Source organism: Gracilinanus agilis, chromosome 1, assembly GCF_016433145.1.
Source record: "Gracilinanus agilis isolate LMUSP501 chromosome 1, AgileGrace, whole genome shotgun sequence".
Classification (NCBI taxonomy): Eukaryota; Metazoa; Chordata; class Mammalia; order Didelphimorphia; family Didelphidae; genus Gracilinanus; species Gracilinanus agilis.
The window spans coordinates 64,352,306-64,358,412 of record NC_058130.1 but is presented as its reverse complement, the minus strand read 5'-3'; positions in this window follow the sequence as shown (position 1 = coordinate 64,358,412).

Here is a 6,107-nt window from a genome sequence, read left to right as displayed (position 1 = left end):
GTTGTACCTATTGGCTCTGTTTAGAGCTCTTTCCCTCTTGTTCCTATTCTATTCTTATTCCCAGCATATGGTTTCTTTGACCTGTGTAGACTTTTGGGTTGCCATTATGATTCTTGGCCTCAGTGAATAAAGAAGAGGGCAGAGGGAAGCCTGAACTTGGAGTGTAGAAATACATAGGTTATTTACACTGAAAGAGATGTTGGCAGTAGTGGGAGCCTCCTCACTTTAGCCTAAATGATCATAAATGGTTTATTGCCTAATAGGTTGCCCCTGTCAGAAGGTGGGACTTGTGGAGTTAATTGGTTAATGTTAATTAAGCTTCCCTTTTTGTAAGTTATTTATGCTACTCTTAGCCTGTACTCATTTAGCGCATGTTGAGAAATAACTAGGCCAGTTTGGATTGTTGAATTAATTTTATTTGTTAATCTGGTCTGGAGATCTTTTTATCATCTCCAGATAATTTGATAATGATGGCTTAGTTGATAGGAAAGAAGCAGACATGTCTTTCTGGCAGCTCATGATGCTGCTGCTGCTGTGTCTCTTGCAGCATGGAGTTTATTATATATACACTTCAAGACTCATTTTACACAAAAGAACCCCCCCCAAAACTTCGCATTTGCGCAGAAACACATATTATGTCATATCAAAACACAAAAGAATCTAATTAACTTCCAAAATAGAACAAGGTTAAGGTCGAATTTTGGCTGGGTCCTTATCAGAAAGCTGTGACAGGGAATATTTTCTCAGGGGGTGAAATGCCCCTCCTGGAGGAATTTATGACCTTGAGTGTCTGAACTACTTTTGAAACAAAAACAGTTGTATTTCTGACCAAAGGAGAGAATGTTAACCTCTTGACTTCTGGTTTGCTAGGAGCTTAAAGCTTTTCATTAAGGAAAGGTGTGGATCAGAAAAAGAGTCAAAAGAGGAGTCTCAGATTTTTATCTATTTGAGACTGTTTCTCTTATTGGCTTCCCACAATCTGAGTAATATCGAAAATAGCATTCTCAACATTAGTTAGGTTGTATATAATTTAAGAATATATTTCTGGATTTTAGCTCCTGGGCTATCCAATTCTCAGCTAATTCAGGAAATACTTAAAGAGAAAGAGACTAGGGGCAGCCAGGTGACTCAGTGAATTAAAGAACTAAACCCAGACACTTCCTAGCTGTGTGACCCTAGACAAGTCACTTAACCCCCATTGCCTAGCCCTTTCTGCTCTTCTGCCTTGGATTCAATTCTGTGTATTGGTTCCAAGAAGGAAGGTAAGAGTTTAAGAAAAAAAGGGAAAAAAAGATAAAAAGTGCCTGCAGTAATTGATTAACTAATGTGCATTAATAATGCACTGAATGGTGCCCTTTAATTCTGCCCTCAGCCTTCTCAGCTTTTTTCTTTTATTCCTGCTTTCCCTCCCTTCTTTCAAATATATTCTTTCTATCTTCACTTCCTTATATGTGACTTTAACTAAATGTAGTTCCCTTGTCTTATTTTGAAAAGCAGGTCTATTGAATCTTTTAGATTTCTCTTCAGTATAAAGTATGACCAGTTGCTTCTAATATGTACAGAACTTTTGCCCCAATCATGGATCTATTAAGGATTGGGAGGGTGAAGGGACATACTCAAGATCAACTCTCATGGAAAAGAAGCTGTCCACCCTTGCCACTATCAGGTTACTGTCAGGCAAGTAAACTCAAAGAGCCCTAGGAGTTCCTCCAGACCCAGCTACCTAAACTACCTGAACTCCACAGCAGTCCCTCATCAACCACTCCCTTATTCATATCTCTCTGAATCTAACTTGCCAAAATCCCCCTGTAAAGCTATCCACTCCTTCCATCACGCTCCCTGTAATGTCTGCTCCTTAGGTAGCCAGCTAGCTCTCCTCTCAAATGTTTCCTTTTCTTGCTCCATCTTCTTGTACCTTCCTGATGACAACTTCATTGGCCACCCTTTCCTCCTCTGACAAATCTTTGGCCACGGTGGGGGAGTTGGACTATTCCTCACTTCCCTTGGTCACTTCTAGACTGTCCTTCACTGTTACCACTCAGTGAATTTACTTAGGTGGAGATTCATTCAAGGGTGATCTTGTTTTCATTCACAAGTGTCCCACTTGCACTTTCATGAAGTCCAAAATTCCCCTGTCTGATAGCAGTCTGTTGTCATTCCACCTCTCCAGCCTTACAATAGTTCAGCCTCATTACAACCTCTAATTCCCTCTACCCCTCTGTTCTCTCTCAGGCCCCTCTGGCCACACTTTCCTCTTCCCCCTTGACCATTGGTGAAGTATTTCAACCCTATACTATCCTTTACTCTCTCCATTACCCTTTCTTCTGCCAGCCTCAGTCTTGTATGACTCCCACTGTCTGCTACTTTTGTTCCTATTCATGTGCCAAAAAGGAAGATAGAGAAAATCACCAAACTACTGACTGCATCTGCTATAGACTTAGGTTACACAATTTTGACCAGGCCCTCACTGGGAAGGCAGTCCTTTTAGACCTCCCTAACTAGCTCACTATCTTGACAAATACCAGTTTCTCCAACATCCCTTCTCACACCCCTCATGGCTCTTTACCTTTTCAGCTGAGAATCTTTCCTTTTACTTCATTTCCATTTTGAGGCCATTCACTGAGTTCTTCCAGTCACATTTCACTACACACCATTCCCTTTGGCCACTTTCTTCACCCCTGTCTCAGGAGAATGGTCATTTTGAAACCCACTTTGCATGCACAAGCAATCCCACCCTGTTTTTCTCCAGTAGATTGCTTCCTGTGTCATCCAGACTCTTGACCAGTCTTCAATCTCCCTGTTTCTGACTGCTTCCCAGCTGCCTACAAACATGCCTGAATCTCCCACGTTCTCAAAAAAAATCACTGATTGGTCTGTTTCTGCTGTCACCCTATAATGCTTCTCCATGTGGCTACACTCATTGAGAAGGCTGGTTACAATAGGCATCTTCATTTCCTTTCACCATCTTCCCAGACATCCATGCTGGCCACCTAGAGATCACCTTCATCTCCTCCCTCTCCATATCCAGTCATTTGTCAAGTCCCATTGTCTGTCCCTTTATATCATCTCAAACTTTTCTCTCCTCTGACATTGCCAGTACCCTGGCACAGGTCCTCATCATGCCTTTGACAATAGCCTTCTAGTTGGTCTCCATTATTCCAATGCATTCTCCACTCACTTGCCTGTTTGAACTTTGGAAAGCATTTCACCCTCCCTGATGTAGTCAACTTCAGTGGCTCCCTATTACCTCCAGGATCAAATACAAGGTTCTCTGGTTCTTAAAGCTCTCTCCTGGTGCCTTTCCTCTCCTTTCCCTACATACTGTTCAGTGCAATGCCTGACCTAGCTGTTCCTTGGTTAGGACGTTCCATCCTCAGATTGTGGACATTTTCCTTGACAGTCCTTTGTGCCTAAAATATACTCCTGCTTCACCTCCTGGCTTCAAAGACTCATCTGCAGAAGCCTTTTCCATCCTTGACAACAGGAGCTTTTTGCCCTTTGTATCGGGGTGCTGTGCCTGGCACCCAGTAGGTACTTCATAAGTGTCTGTTGACATGCAAAAGAAAATTCTCCTCATGGAACCCAGGCCTATAGACTGCCAGCCCAATGCTTTTAATAGTTTAAGTTAATTTGCACATACATTTATTCCCTAGGAACCTATCCCTTCAGGATGGTTTCCTTTTTATTTTTGTATTTCCCAGGAGTTGGTTCTCAATGTTTGTCTCCATTTTAACTCCACATCTCCTCTCCACCACTAAATTAGATTGTCTTGATTATTAAATTAGCCCTATTCAGAAATAGGGGGAAATCTTATGGGAATGCTCTGCTGCTCCCCCTTCCAGGATTTCTTTAAATCCTTTTTATATCTCCGCCTCCTCCCCATTTTCAAACTCTTCGTTCTTAGGGAAGGGGGTGACGAGTGGAGCTTCTTCTTGCCTCTCGCCCTCGGAAGCCGGGCTCGGGCTCCCTTTTCCAGGACCTTGACCGTGGCCCATGTGCTCCCTGCAGATCCCGAGCTATGCCCCTCTTTCTCCACAGGATTTCCCCGCTCCGCCCACCACTGGCTGGTCCAGAAAACCTTAGCGTCTGCTTGCTCCGCCCAGAGGAGCGTGAAGAACCTCTTAGGGTACGGTGAGAGACTAGACGGACTACGCAGGCTCCGAGAGCGGCTGCCGTCTCAGAGACAGAAGGGCGCATGCGCACTCCGGCTCGCAGGTCCATGACAGTCGCATCCTTGTTCTCTGCCCAGGTGGGAAGCTGGGCTCGGCGCCCGCGGCGGATGCTTCCGTGCGCATCTTGCTGTCTCCTCTGTCCCTCCAGGTTGTCAGGGCGTTATCTAGGGATAGATGGCCCCCCGGAGCGCACGCAGCACCCCAGGAGACTCAGTGCGTCCTGTGCAGCAAGGGCTCCCCAGAACCTGACTGGGGGGTGGGGGTGGGGATTGCCACGCCCTAACCTGCCACGCCCCGTGTGGCCGCCTTGGTCCAATCTGCCGCCGTCTTTGCGTATGTCCCAAACATCCGTTCAGGTTAGACCGGGCCCTGCTTCAAGAGGTCTAGCTCAGTAGCGCGCAGTTTGAATTTAAAGTGAAAGTGATCCACAGACCTCCTAACATTTCCCCAGAGTTCCTTGGTATGTAAAAAGAAAAGTTAATCTAGACTTTTAAAAGTCCTTTCCAGCCCTGGAATGCTACAATTCTCATCTGGGCTTAGACTAAAAAGCATTTCTGCCTTCTCATCTTTTCCACTGTTAGATCCCTGGACTCTTTAGTGAGGAGCATGCCCCTGGGGATGGATCAGACCTGAAATATAAAGCTTCGCTTCCCAAATGAATCCATTCGCAGGAAGGTCTTCATAATAGAGCCCTCTGGAGAATCCTGGAGATTCCCATCACAGTCTAGGACCTTTGGGGTCCAGAGTCTGTCCTGATCAGTGCCTGAGAAACCCGACCCTCAGACCCACAGCTTTCGAAGTCCTTTTTCTCCCTCAAGTGATATAACTTTGGGGTGTGTGGGTTCAGAACTATGGATCCCACAGGTGCGAGAAGACTGATGAATCAACACACGTGAGAACAACCAGCCTGGGCTTTTTATGAAGCTTGTGGCACTTCAGAATGAAGAGATACCATAATTTGAATGATGAGAAGTGCTTGGCTGAGCAGTGAGGGATCATTGCTGGTCTAGGATGTGACTTCTGGAAGCACCCTGTAGACTCCAGAGGATTAGGTTTTGACCTAGACAAGAAATGAAACTCCGGTATGTGACTGACAGAGCTCCAATACATAGGAAGGTGGGACATGCTTTATTTTGCTCATCTGCCTGTCGTTTCCTGGCTTATCAGCATGCCCTCCCCAGACCTAATGCAATCCATTTTCCCTCTTCCATCTTTTTTGTGGAGGACAGTCTGATGGCTTTACCCCACCTCCATATCCTAGGATGGGACTAGGAGGGTACCATATTCTTTGACTTGCCACTAGGGGGTGATGTAACAAGTCATGATTTCTTCCATGGCCATATCATTGGGGAGTTAGACCCCATGTCTCTGACCCTATGGACAAGGCCTGAATAGGGGTGGGGGAAGGGCTGGCAGTGAATCCCTTAACCCCACCCCCCCACATGAATCAAGGGAAAAACAAAATTGAATAACGAGAAGTGTTACAGAGTCATTTTTTCCTCTCTAATTTGTCTTTGAGGCTGACATGAGAGAAAACCCCAAATTTCCGAGTGTGCCCGTCACAGTTTTACCACAGTATCCTGGCGGGGCATCTGGTGCGGAGCTGATAGTGCAGGGGGCCCTGGGCCGAAGCCCTGCCGGAAACCTAGGGCTGCCAGCGGTTGGGGGGCCGATGGCTGAGACAGGAAGCTCCCCATGGCTAAGGGAGGAGGGCCCTGGGGTTTGGTGACAGAGAGACTGTGTGAAACCTCTAGCTTAGGAGCCAGAATGCCCCTACTACCTCCTTGGATCTATTTTTTAGAACTCTTGGAACTGCCTCCTCTTCCTGAGTCAGCCACTTAGCAAGGCCTGGGCGCCATTTTGAACTTAGGCCTTGGTAAGCTTGTGTGGTTCTAAGGCTTTAGGAATCAGTGTTGCCTCCAATGGCGAGATTTT